This window comes from Babylonia areolata, chromosome 1 (genome assembly GCF_041734735.1).
Source record: "Babylonia areolata isolate BAREFJ2019XMU chromosome 1, ASM4173473v1, whole genome shotgun sequence".
Classification (NCBI taxonomy): domain Eukaryota; kingdom Metazoa; phylum Mollusca; class Gastropoda; order Neogastropoda; family Buccinidae; genus Babylonia; species Babylonia areolata.
Genome location: NC_134876.1, coordinates 13,762,599 through 13,775,098, shown reverse-complemented (window position 1 = coordinate 13,775,098; position 12,500 = coordinate 13,762,599). Strand labels below are relative to the sequence as shown.

The window sequence follows — 12,500 nt, the reverse complement described above, 5'->3', positions numbered from 1 at the left end:
ATTATGTGTGCTGTTATGACTGATGTAGATTAGCCAGGACAGATCCTAAGAATAGGCCGTGCCTAAAAAAATCTTAATCCTTGGAAAAACAAAAACAAGAAACAAACAAACAAAAACAACCCCCCTCCCCCCCCCCCCCCCCCCCCCCCCCCCAAAAAAAAAAAAAAAGAGTTCTGAGTTCTCTCTCACAGTTTCTGTTGCATGATAAAAAAAAAATTAAATTTAAAAAAAAAAAAACTTGCTGTATGACAATACACATTTCTTCATATTTTTGTTGTTGTTGTTGATGGCGATGATATGGGTACTTATGGAACGCCTATCCTCGATTCAGAGACCAAAGCTCCAAGCGCTTTACAACTTGACCAAACAACACCAAGTCGTTTGCTGCGCAACAGGGCTGCGTGCGTATACTGGCATGGGTAGAGCCGACTGACGGCTGCCTGCCTTTAGACGCACTCATCACTCGTTTCCTATATCATTCAGTCAGGTTTCAGTCACACACGTACACGCCAGCGCTGAACTTGGTGTGTATTTTTTGACTCACTTGTGTAAACAAAGTGAGTCTATGTTTTAACCCGGTGTTCGGTTGTGTGTGTGTGTGTGTGTGTGTGTGTGTGTGTGTGTGTGTGTGTCTGTGTGTCCGTGGTAAACTTTAACATTGACATTTTCTCTGCAAATACTTTGTCAGTTGACACCAAATTTGGCATAGAAATAGGAAAAATTCAGTTCTTTCCAGTCATTTTGTTTAAAACAATATTGCACCTCTGGGGTGGACACAAAAAAAGAAGCCTAATTATATGCAAACTGCATTTACTGTTATATTTATATTTTTGGTATTCTCTAAACTTGGCACTTTGATCTGATATTCTGACCCAACAACAAGAGCGGTCATTATTATCATTTTTTTGTTCAAACAGGAACTTCTTTTGCTAAGCATGGAATTTTTATTTATTTTGCAAACGTTTTGGTGCAGATAGTAAAAAAGGGAAATTACTCTGTAATTAATGCTAGGGGACTTAATTTATCACAAGTGAGTCTTGAAGGCCTTGCCTCTCTTGTTTGTAAGTTGTGTCACGACTCCAGTCCTTACTGAATGCTCCCAGCAGCCGCGCACGCGTTCTCGCTCTCGCACGTGCGCACGAACGCACGCACACACACACACACATTTACTTATGAATGATGGCGACTAGTGCGTCAGGCAACCAGTGGAGGTCGTGACATTCATTATTCATGCTGTCTTGCTGGGGTCAGGGTCAGGGCTGGGAAACTGGGGGGGGGGGGGGGGGGGGGGGGGGGGGGGGGGGGGAGGGGGAATATATATAGGGGGAGAGTACCCTCCACACACACTGAAACCTCTTTGTCCACCCTTCGCCCCCCACCCCACCCCCCACCCCCCCCCCCCCCCCCCCGATCCTCCTCCACCAAGTCCTCCTTCCACTACACCCCCCCTCCCCCTTTCCCCCCTCCTCCACTCGTCCGGCCCAGCTCCCATCAACGACAAGAACATCACTCCGCTCCTACCAAGCCAAGACAGCTGTCACGTTCCCTCTTGTCATCCGCGTCCTCAGCCGAGACTGGCGAAGCCCCTCACCCCCCACCCACCACCCCACCCCTACCCTCCACAACTCTCCCTACCCCCCCTGCCCCCATCCTTCTGCTCTTCTCTTCCACCTGTCTTCTGTCTTCTCCCCCCCCCCCCCCCCATCGCTAATCGAAGGAGATCAGCTAATGCGGACGGTTTCGTGAGGAAGAGGTGGTTTTTTGTTTTGTTTTTTGTTTGTTTTGTTTTTTTGTTTTTTGTTTTTGTTGTTGTTAAGGGAAGGACTGAATCAAGACAAGAATGGACAGGACAGGACAGGACAGGGCAGAGCAGGACAGAGGAGGACAGGACAGGACAGGACAAGATAAGACAGGACAGGATAACACAGAGCAGGGCAGGATATGACAAGACAGGACAGGACAGGACGAGAGACAGGGCAGGACAGGACGAGAGGCAGGGCAGGGCAGGGCAGGGCAGGACAAGACAGGGCAGGACAGAACAGGACAGGACAGGGCAGGACAGGGCAGGGCAGGGCAGGGCAGGACAGGGCAGGACAGGACAGGACGAGAGACAGGACAGGGCAGGACAGGACAGGACAGGACAGGACGAGAGACAGGACAGGACAGGACAAAGCAGAGCAGGGCAGAGCAGAGCAGGACAGGGCAGGGTAAGACAGGACAAGACGAGAGACAGGACAGGGCAGGGAAAGACAGGACAGGACAGGGCAGGGCAGGACAGGGCAGGACAGGACAGGACGAGAGACAGGACAGGACAGGACAGGGCAGGACAGGGCAGGACAGGGCAGGCCAGGACAGGGCAGGACATGACAGGACAGGGCAGGCAGGACAGGACAGTACAGGACAGGACAGGACAGGGCAGGGCAGGGCAGGACAAGACAGGGCAGGGCAGGGCAGGACAGGACAGGACGAGAGACAGGACAGGGCAGGACAGGACAGGACAGGACAGGACAGGGCAGGACAGGGCGGGGTAAGACAGGGCAGGGTAAGACAGGGGAGAACAGGGCAGAACAGGACAGGACAGGACAGAGCAGGACAGGGCAGGACAGGACAAGACAGGGCAGGACAGGTCAGGACAGGACAGGACAGGACAAAGCAGAGCAGGGCAGAGCAGAGCAGGACAGGGCGGGGTAAGACAGGGCAGGGTAAGACAGGGGAGAACAGAGCAGAACAGGACAGGACAGGACAGGGCAGGGCAGGGCAGGGCAGGAGACAGGTCAGGAGACAGGGTAAGACAGGGCAGGACAGGATAGAAGGACATGAGACCGGGTGAGGCGAGGCGATACAAGACGAAACACACACACACACACACACACACACACACACACACACACACACACACACACACACCACACACACACACGAAAAGCAACAACAACACACACGAAAAGCAACAACAACAACAACAACAATAATAATAATAATAATAATAACAGCAACAACAACAAACAAACAAGAGCACTATAGATATTGGATATTTTGCTGCAATTTGTTGTAGGATGCATTCAGGTTTTGTTCTCTCTCTCTCTCTCTCTCTCTCTCTCTCTCTCTCTCTTCCCTCCCGCCCCGGAAACTGAGGGTCTTCACTATTGTCGTAAATGTCACCAAAAAAACCCCAGCATTTATAATTAAATGCGCGGGACAAATGGGATGCAGCTAAAGTTTTAACTCACTCAGTACGGCCGGTCCTCTCTTCTCCTCTACACAGACACCTCGGATGTCCAGTGGGTGTCTGAATGACCCAACCTTTAGCTTCCGTCGTCAGAATTGTGGTATTCTTTGCCAACATTCACCTCTTCAGTGTAAGAGCCTTCCGCTTGTAATATTTTGATGGTGGTAATTGGGGTGAAACGCTGTAAACGTCGTCTCCTTCGCCGTTCGTATGGAGAGAGTTAAAGTATTCTCACTGGCTTCACTGCTTCGCTTCAACAAGTGTTGTGCTCAATGTCCGTCGAAATTCGTATGGTCTCACCCTTTTGATTCCCTGAAGTTTGCTACATTTTTGTCAAGTTAGTCTTCAGATTTTACAATAAAACAGAACAAAGTTTTAGTCATATTATGTCAGTTTATGGTGTACGTGCTGATGTGACGAGGTGACTTTGTGTAGCAATTTTTTTTTTGAAACGTTTCTTTTTACACGTTTGATTCCTTATCCAGGTATTAGGTATTTATTGCACTCCCTATTTGTGAACATGTGTAAATGTTGATTTTTGTTGGATACCATCCCATACTGGATTCCTTTATAACGACCAACCAGACAGGGTAGCAACAAGGGGAGCAAAGAATCATACAAATAGTATAAAATATATTACCCATTGTCATACAAGTAAATAAGCAATATACTAGAAAGATACTTTTATAGGTGCTTTCATTCAGGTCTAAAACCTCGTCAGTTGACTCTCTCAGATTTTTGTCCGATTCGCAGACCAATTCTGAGTTTAACTCTCAGACTATTATCAAATTCATTACGGACCAAGTATTGTTCTAATGTCAAGTGCTCTAGCAACCTGACAGTTAAGCATATAATTTTTGACTGTAGCTTGATGAAGCCTCATGTACACGAAAGTGTGTCTTCACAAGTGACTGAGAACGTTGATGTCTTTGACTTTTTGCATTCATTATCAGTTGTTTCGCTTGTTAGTTTAACGCCTTCTCTTGTACGAAGTCCTTTAAGTAATTTCCTGTAATTGTATTCAGACATTTGTTTTTCAAATTTCACCCTCATTTGCCCATTTTTCTCCCCACTCTCCATTCATTCACATCTCCCACCCCTTCTAACTGATAATACTCAAATGTAAATCATAAATACTTTAACAAAATGTCTTCAATCACCGATATGTGTGACGGGACATTAAACAAAAATTCCTCCTCCTCTTCCTCCCCTATCCAGGTGATCTCTCTCTGCCGTGTGTGATAGATGAAGCAGTAGATCTGTAACGTTGACAGCGGCCCGAAATATGAGCGCAAATCTGACAATCTTCTGCAAGTCGCATTCATTAACCGGGTTACATTATTTTTCGTTCCTGTACGAACACGCGCCTCCACTTTGTAGCACTAGTCACGTGGTCTCTGTCTCAGTGATGTGGTTGTACCTTGTTCCCGAGGAGTAATTGTACGTCCTGTCTTTCTCTGTGTGTGTGTGTGTGTGTGTGTGTGTGTGAGAGAGAGAGAGAGAGAGAGAGATAGAGTGAGTGTGTGTGAGAGAGAGAGAGAGAGAGAGAGAGAGAGAGAGATTGTGTGTGAGTATGTGTGTGAGTGTGAGTATGTGTGTGTGTGTGTGTGTGTGTGTGTGTGTGTGTGTGTGTGTGAGAGAGAGAGAAAGATCGAGAGAGAGTGGTGTGTGTATGTGTGTGTGTGTGTGTGTGTGTGTGTGAGAGAGAGAGAGAGAGAGAGAGAGAGAGAGAATGTGTGTGCATGCCGTGTGTGTGTGAGAGAGAGCGAGAGAGAGAGCGAGAGAGATTGTGTGTGAGAGAGAAAGAGAGAGAGAGAATGTGTGCATGCCGTGTGAGTGTGTGTGTGTGTGTGTGTGTGTGTGTGTGTGTGTGTGTGTGTGTGCGTGCTGTGTGTGTGTGTATGTGTGTGAAAGAGCGAGAGAGAGAGTGTGTGTGTGTATGTGAGAGAGAGAGAGAATGTGTGTGCATGCCGTGTGTGTGTGTGTGTGTGTGTGTGTGTGTGCTGTGTGTGTGTGTGTGTGTGTGTGTGTGTGTGTGTGTGTGTGTGTGCGTGCGTGTGTGTGAGGGGAGAGCAGAGAGTAGGTGACAGATCCAGACTTATCGTGGAAGCTAGTGATCATCACGATCCATATGCTTCAGTTTGGGGGAAGAAGGGTGGGGCTTGAGACAGGAATCAGAGAGAGAGAGAGAGAGAGAGTATGTACGTACGTGTGTGTGTGTGTGTGTGTGTGTGTGTGTGTGTGTGTGTGTGTGTGTGTGTGTGTGTGCGTGCGTGTGTGTGAGGGAGGGCAGAGAGTAGATGACAGATCCAGACTTATCGTGGAAGCTAGTGATCATCACGATCCATATGCTTTAGTTTGGGGGAAGAAGGGTGGGGCTTGAGACAGGAATCAGAGAGAGAGAGAGAGAGAGAGAGAGAGAGAGAGTATGTACGAACGTGTGTGTGTGTGTGTGTGTGTGTGTGTGTGTGTGTGTGTGTGCGTGCGTGCGTGCGTGCGTGCGTGTGCGTGTGTGTGTGTGTGTTCGTGACCGCGAGTATGTGGAAACTGATGACCCTCAGTCATGTCAGCCGGAATCCATTCTACTTCACCACCACCGGCAGCCAGGGCCGTACGTACACTGGGTGAAGTTGTGCCATTGTGTTTCCCTTCAGCACAGGACTCTTGTCACTCCTTTGTGTTCATCCCCACAGCCTTTTTAAATATTGCAAGCGGAACGCTCTTATACTGAAGAGGTGAATGTTGACAAAGAATATCACAATTCTGACGACGGAAGCTAAAGGTTGGGTCATTCAGACACCCACTGGACATCCCAGGGGTCTGTGTAGAGGAGAAGAGAGGACTGGCCGTACTGAGTGAGTTAACACTGACCTTTTACCGTTCGTCGGATTGTCAGCTGGGAGGTAGGGGAGGGGAGGGGCAGCAAAGCGTGTTAAGGGTTGCTTTCACTGTACCGGTTTAACTCTTTCCATACGAACGGCGAAAGAGACGACGTTAACAGCGTTTCATCCCAATTACCATCATCAAAATATTGCAAGCGGAACGCTCTTATACTGAAGAGGTGAATGTTGACAAAGAATACCACAGTTCTGACGACGGAAGCTAAAGGTTGGGTCATTCAGACACCCACTGGACATCCCAGGGGTCTGTGTAGAGGAGAAGAGAGGACTGGCCGTACTGAGTGAGTTAACACTGACCTTTTACCGTTCGTCGGATTGTCAGCTGGGAGGTAGGGGAGGGGAGGGGCAGCAAAGCGTGTTAAGGGTTGCTTTCACTGTACCGGTTTAACTCTTTCCATACGAACGGCGAAAGAGACGACGTTAACAGCGTTTCATCCCATTTACCATCATCAAAATATTGCAAGCGGAACGCTCTTATACTGAAGAGGTGAATGTTGACAAAGAATATCACAATTCTGACGACGGAAACTAAAGGTTGGGTCATTCAGACACCCACTGGACATCCGAGGGGTCTGTGGAGAGGAGAAGAGAGGACTGGCCGTACTGAGTGAGTTAACACTGACCTTTTACCGTTCGTCGGATTGTCAGCTGGGAGGTAGGGGAGGGGAGGGGCAGCAAGCGTGTTAAGGGTTGCTTTCACTGTACCGGTTTAACTCTTTCCATACGAACGGCGAAAGAGACGACGTTAACAGCGTTTCAGCCCATTTACCATCATCAAAATATTGCAAGCGGAAGGCTCTTATACTGAAGAGGTGAATGTTGACAAAGAATATCACAATTCTGACGACGGAAACTAAAGGTTGGGTCATTCAGACACCCACTGGACATCCGAGGGGTCTGTGGAGAGGAGAAGAGAGGACTGGCCGTACTGAGTGAGTTAACACTGACCTTTTACCGTTCGTCGGATTGTCAGCTGGGAGGTGGGGGAGGGGCAGCAAAGCGTGTTAACTCTCTCCATACGAACGGCGAAAGAGACGACGTTAAAGGCGTTTCAGCCCAATTACCATCATCAAAATATTGCAAGAGGAAGGCTCTTATACTGGAGAGGTGAATGTTGACAAAGAATACCACAATTCTGACGACGGAAGCTAAAGGTTGGGTCATTCAGAGACCCACTGGACATCCGAGGGGTCTGTGTAGAGGAGAAGAGAGGACTGGCCGTACTGAGTGAGTTAAGGGTTGCTTTCACTGTACCGGTTTAAAACCACTGGTTTTTCCATAATGACCTGCAGCAGAGTTCTGCCCTTTCGACAGCAAGCCGACACTTTGGCTTGTGGAGGTCCACCACATGATGTGTGTTTACCACAGGATGAGTGGCACATTCCTATGTAAAGTGCAGCGGGTTTGTGTAACATTCTATTGTTCGCTGCAGGGAACCGTTAGGTTTGGTTTTTTTTTTATTTGTCTATTTTATATATAAAGAAAACTTTTTTATGGGGCACTTTGACTTATAAAGGTATGGACACACAGCGTTGTATGACATTACCAGCGAGGGGAGAATGATTATGACAGGACATTCCAATGCATAGTGGTGGCATTGAGAATATTTAAATCATAAACACAACAATGAGTAAAACAACAACAAAAAAAACCACACCAAACGTAACCGCACCCTTCCATACTGAACCACACACACACACACACACACACGCTGGCTACATAGCGAAGCTGGAGTGTCCTCTCCAGTGCACCAAGCTTGGGGAGGTAGGTATGGAGGACAGATTGTTTCCCATGCAGTAGGTCCCCCTCTGCATGTCTCTGAAATGATGATGATGATGATAATGATGACGATGATGATATGGATACTTATATAGCGCATATCCGTGGTCGGCGACCAAGCTCAAAGCACTTTACAAACACCGAGTCATTTACACAACAGGCTGCCTGCCTGGATTGAGCCGACCGACAGCTGCCATCTGGGCACTCGTCATTCGTTTTCTGTGTCATTCGAGTAGGTTTGAGTCACACACATACAGACACACACTCATACAGACACACACTCATACAGACATGTAAGACGTTACGTGTTTGACCGTTTTCTTCATTTACCCCGCCATGTAGGCAGCAATATTCCGTTTTCGGGGGTAGCATGCTGCGTATGTTCTTGCTTCCATAAAACACCGAACGCTGACATGGATTACAGGATCTTAAACGTGTGCATTTAATTCTCTGCATATACACACGAAGGGGGTTCAGGCACTGACAGGTTTGCACATGTTTTGACCTGGGAGATAGGAAACATCTCCACACTTTACCCACCAGGCGCCGTTTCCGACATTCGAACCTCAGATTGAAAGTCAAACGCTTTAACCACACGGCTGTTGAGCCAATGGAAAGGAAGGAGCCAATGCGCATTGTTCCAGCACCGCCGCAGGAATGGCCAGGACGTTAATTACTGAATACAGCCTCGAACTGCCCTCGGGACTCCCGACTCCAGATTTTTCCTCGGGGTGTCTCCCGAAGTGTTTCCAATGAGTGGGTGGGTATATCCACAAGGCAGCGGAGGTTTTAAGTAAGTGTTTTCCTTCACTAAGACGAGCAGCCGGGAAAGGCTGACGAGCCCCCTCTGCCCGAAGCAATGGGCCCCTTTCGCCCCTTCTCCTGTCAGTGGAAAGAGCTCCGCCAGGCGTAGAGGGTATTAAGCCCCACGTGAAATGGCATGGCGGTAATAAAGCAGGCACATTATCGGATATGTTACTTACAAGCATTGTTATTGGCTTTCTTGATCGTTCACTATCACTGACATTATTAATGTGGGTATGTTACAATGGGACAAATGCAGCCAGACTGGGGTCAGCTGGTCTTTGTTTCCCCCCAATTTTCTTTCCCCCAGGTCTATGTTCCCCCAGGTTTATATTCCTCCAGGTCTCTATTCACCTAGGTCCCCCAGGTCTATGTTGTCCCAAAGTTTCTTTCAGGCAGGTCTGTGTTCCCTCAGGTCTATGTTCCTCCAGGTCTATATTCCCCCAGGTCTAGGACCACTGTTTACCACTGTTGACTACGACCCAAAAGTGCCCAGACTGCGTTAGTTTGTTACATCTGTCCATTGTTGTGCCGTAACAGGTTTTCGGCCACTGCTGACCATTGTTGTACACTATTAGAGTTTAACTCACTCAGTACGGCCAGTCCTCTCTTCTCCTCTACACAGACCCCTCGGATGTCCAGTGGGTGTCTGAATGACCCAACCTTTAGCTTCCGTCGTCAGAATTGTGGAATTCTTTGTCAACACTCACCTCTTCAGTATAAGAGCCTTCCGCTTGCAATATTTTGATGATGGTAATTGGGGTGAAACGCTGTTAACGTCGTCCCTTTCGCCGTTCGTATGGGGAGAGTTAATTTCCACCACTTTGTGATAGTTATGCATTACTGGGACTTCTTGGCAGAAATCGACCATTAGCTGACCATTATTGACTGCTGCTGGTAATTTCTGACCATTTATTGCTGCTGCTGGCCACTATTGACAACGACACAAACATCTTTAGATTGCGTTGTTCTTGTTTTATCACGTTTGCGCGTTATTATGACGTCCTGACCACTACTGATAGGGAGACAGACTCAGACTCAGATGTTTTTATTCGAACTGGCCAGGTAGCCATGATGGTGGATACACGTAAGGAACTGAAAGTCGTGTACTAATCCATACAGGCGGTTCATGTTGTTACAACGGCCTTTTAATATAGGCAGAGAGTGAACTCATAACGAGAGAGAGACAGAGAGAGAGAGAGAGAGAGTGAGAGACAGAGAGAGAGAGAGAGAGAGACAGAGAGAGATATATATAGAGACAGAGAGTTTTCATTTTGGGGGGCTGAAGTTGTTTTCTGATTGTTTTTCATGCTCTGAAGTAGAAATTGATATTTTTCTCTCCATCTCTTGTTTGATATTTTTTTCCCCAAAATTTTTATGTCAACTACAAGGTCTTTGACTGCTGTCTGAAAACAAATTGAGACACTGCTGTCACTCGTTGCCATGGAAACAGAGATAAGAACGGTGTATATATATGTATGTATGTATGTATGTATATATGTCTGTATGTCTGTATGTATCTATATATATGTACATACATACATACATATTTCTCGTGTGTGTGTGTGTGTGTGTGTGTGTGTGTGTGTGTGTGTGTGTGAAACCTCTGAAACCGAGAATACGATATATTTTTATTTTTATTTATGATCTCTGTGCACAGGAAAAAAAATCTATCACGTTCCGCATACCGTGTCATTTGCTTGACATTAGGTTTTATTCTATCTTATCAATACTTTTATTTCGTGTTATTATATTATATGTATATACAGTGTGTGTGTGTGTGTGTGTGTTTTCTCCGTACAGATTTCGCTGCTGAAGTGGGAGGAGAGACTTTAAAAATCCACATAATAAACAAAATAAATTAGATATATAAGTACGAAAATGACAAGTACCATTTTTTGTTATTCTGTTCTGGTGAAGATGACAGAAAAAGAAAGAAAAACAAAACCAAAAAACAATCGGGGAAAAACAATTGAAAGGTGAAAGGTGAATTGGAAATGTGTGAATTGCGCAATATTGTTTTGATTGACATAGCTGTGATATGTTGAAAAATCTCGTTAGAAATATCATCACAGCAAAATTTAGATGAACCTCTTTAACAACAACATTAATAAAAAAAAATAAAATTTAAAAAAAATCCCGTGACCAAAATTAGATCAATAAGTTTAGTGGTTTTTGACTCACTTGTCTAAACAAAGTGAGTCTATGTTTTAACCCGGTGTTCGGTTGTCTGTGTGTGTGTGTGTGTGTGTGTGTGTGTGTGTGTGTGTGTGTGTGTCCGTGTGTCTGTGTGTCCGTGGTAAACTTTAACATTGACATTTTCTCTGCAAATACTTTGTCAGTTGACACCAAATTAGGCATAAAAATAGGAAAAATTCAGTTCTTTCCAGTCATCTTGTTTAAAACAATATTGCACCTCTGGGATGGGCACAAAAAATTAAAAAAAGAACCCTAATTATATGCAAACTGCATTTACTGTTATATTTATATTTTTGTATTCTCTAAACTTGGCACTTTGACCTCTTATTCTGACACAACAACAAGAGGAGTCATTATTATCATTTTTTGTTCAAACAGGAACTTCTTTTGCTAAGCATGGAATTTTTATTTATTTTGCAAACGTTTTGGTGCAGATAGTAAAAAAGGGAAATTACTCTGTAATTAATGCTAGGGGACTTAATTTATCACAAGTGAGTCTTGAAGGCCTTGCTTCTCTTGTTTTTGTTTGTTTGTTCTTTGTTTTTCAAGAAGCAGGTCATATTTAGCAGTCTTTTTTTATTCTCCGTGAATAACAACAGGATACAAATGGAGAAAACTGATTTTACCTGTTTTGAGGTAGCAACACCTGTGTTGCCACTTAATCTTTTGTATGCGCTCCCGGACTTAGCTGGGTGTATAAACAACAACGAAAAACAACAACACACATACACAAAAACAAAAACAAAACGAAAGCAACCCCCCAAAAAAACAACAACAAACAAACAAAAAACAAAAAAACAAAAAAAAAAACACGAATGAAATGAACGCAGGACACGTCACGGTCGCTGAGATAAGCCATCTGCTATGGAGACACTGTTTTACGGTAGTTCTATTACATGTATACCATATTTCCAGGCCAGCCAACCGATTATTCCTATTACATACCATATATCCAGGGCAACCTACCCAATATTCCTATTACATACCATATATCCAGGGCAACCTACCCAATATTCCTATTACATACCATATAATTTTTCGGGGCAACCAACCCAAACGTTCTGTTACATCGAGGGCAACCAACCGAAAATTCCATTTACATATCATTATATCCAAGGCAACCAATCAAAAATTCTTATAGCATATCATATATCCAGGGCAACAGACCCAATATTCCTGTTACATACCATGAATCCATTGCAACCGACCAAAAATCCTCTTACCTCTGTCATGGAGGTGAAGCATGTTTATGTTTTTCGTCAGAATGGGGCGAAGGGATAGACAGACAAATCGCGTGTCGTGCAACACCAGTCACGTGTTCGTCGTTGCTGATCGCACCGTCCACTTGCGTATTGTGAAGGACAGCTGGGGACACGAAGCTTCAAACCCTGGCATTGTCTCGTTCCGTCACAGGACTCCCCTCCTTCCCTTGGAATGACAGACGGACCTCCCACCCAGACAGACATCCAGGACTCCCCTCCTTCCCTTGTAATGACAGACGGACCTCCCACCTGGGCAGACATCCAGGACTCCCCTCCTTCCCTTGGAACGACAGACAGACTTCCCACCCAGACAGACATCCAGGACTC

General features: G+C 45.8%; 1 protein-coding gene across 3 annotated transcripts in view; it reads left to right on the top strand.

Annotated features, from left to right (window-relative positions):
• Positions 1-12,500, top strand: part of LOC143279824 (lysosomal alpha-mannosidase-like) — a 263,784-nt gene that overhangs the window by 86,379 nt on the left and 164,905 nt on the right. The gene's annotated exons all lie outside the window — the stretch shown is intronic.